The 1,741-nt window shown below is 38.4% G+C and overlaps 1 non-coding gene across 1 annotated transcript; it reads right to left on the reverse strand.

Annotated features, from left to right (window-relative positions):
* Nucleotides 1–442: 442 nt before the first annotated feature.
* Nucleotides 443–545, reverse strand: LOC136126227 (U6 spliceosomal RNA). Its single transcript, XR_010656114.1, has one exon. It is a non-coding gene; the product is annotated as a U6 spliceosomal RNA (small nuclear RNA).
* Between the last annotated feature and the right edge of the window lie 1,196 nt (nt 546–1,741).

Genomic DNA, 1,741 nt, shown 5'->3' on the forward strand with positions numbered 1-1,741 from the left:
TAGGCAGTATATAGTTGGATTTTGTATTTTTAACCCATTCTGCTAATCTCTGCATTTCAATTCAATCCCTTCTCATTTAATGAAATTACTGATAAAGTCATGTTTGTATTTGCTATTTTCTACTTGTTTTCTATATGCCTTATGTGTTTTGGGGGGGGGGTTCCAGCCTCTATTGCTGACTACTTTTGTGTTAAAAGGATATTTTCTATTTTATTCCCCTTATTGATTCTCTTACTATATTTTTTGAGTTATTTCCTTAGAAGTTGCTATAAGGATTACAATTAATAATTTATAAGAATCTAGTTGAGATTAATACCAATTTAATTACAATTGTGTACAAAAACTTTGCTCTTACATGGCTTTATCTTCTCTCTCCCTTCATTTGTGCTGTTATTGTCATGCAAATTACACCTTTATAGATTGTGTGTCCAACAACAAAGAAAAAAATAAAGAATGCTTTAGAAATCTGTCATTCTTGCACAGGGGCCATGCTAGTCTTGTCTGTATTGTTCCAATTTCAGTATATATGCTGTCAAATGGAGCACAACACGATGGAATATTGCCATTGAAAACTACTCTGGGGGCTTCGCTGGTGGCGCAGTGGTTAAGAGTCTGCCTGGCGATGCAGGGGACACAGGTTCGTGCCCTGGTCTGGGAAGAGCCCACGTGCCGCGGAGTGGCTGGGCCCGCGAACCATGGCCGCTGAGCCTGCGCATCCGGAGCCTGTGCTCCGCAACGGGAGAGGCCGCAACAGTGAGAGGCCCGCGTATGGCAAAAAAACCCCCAAAAAACAAAAAAAACGACTCTGGCTTCAGTGTAGAAAATTAGTTAAAGAGGAGGCCGATCTGACGTGAGAAGGCTAGATAAAAGATGCTGAAATATATCAGGTAAAAGATGATAGTGGCCTGAACTAGAGTTCAGTACTACAGTACTGGAGAAGAGATGCAGGCAACTTAACAAATTTGAAAGATATTAAAGAGATAATATTAACTACCTTTCGTGACTCGATAGAGGGTTGAGCAAAAGAAAGGAGTCAAAAATGATTAATTCTCTGCATTATGTAACTGAGGGAATTATGGTGCTATTCACAGAGAGAGATTACACTGAAATTGAAGCTTTGGGTGAAAATATCATGAGCTCAACTTTGGACATTTTGTATTTGTGATTATTATAAGATACTTAAATGGAAATAGGAAATGTTCAGTGAAGATGGGATACCTAGGTTGGAACTTAAGTGAGCAGTAGGAGCTACGAGTAAAGACTCGAGAATAATTAGTATGTATACAGTCATGGAAGTCTTGAGAGTTTATTAGAATGTCCAATAAGATAAATAGAAAAATATAAAGAGATAACAGAAGAGGACCAAGGATGGAATCCTAAGGAATAATATTTTGAGTGTGAGGAAAAGAAGAAGATTCTTCACAAGAAGGTGAGAGTGGCTCCAGAGGTACCAAGAAAACCAGAAGAGTGTGCTGTCATGGAAGCTGAAAGAACAAAATATTGCAGTAATTGAGATGCCACATAAAATAAAAACCATATTATTTTCACTGAAATTAGGAATAAGGAAGACCATTAATAACAGCTGTATATTAAAGTTGGCTGCAAATTCTTTCCTATTCCCTCCCACAAGAGGTGAAATCTATTTCCCTCCCCTTGACTCTGGACTGAATTGTGTTTGCATTGACCAGTAAAATGGGGCAGAAGTGAGATCTTTAACTTCTCAGACTGGGCAGCTTCTACT

This window comes from Phocoena phocoena, chromosome 7 (assembly GCF_963924675.1).
Source record: "Phocoena phocoena chromosome 7, mPhoPho1.1, whole genome shotgun sequence".
NCBI lineage: Eukaryota > Metazoa > Chordata > Mammalia > Artiodactyla > Phocoenidae > Phocoena > Phocoena phocoena.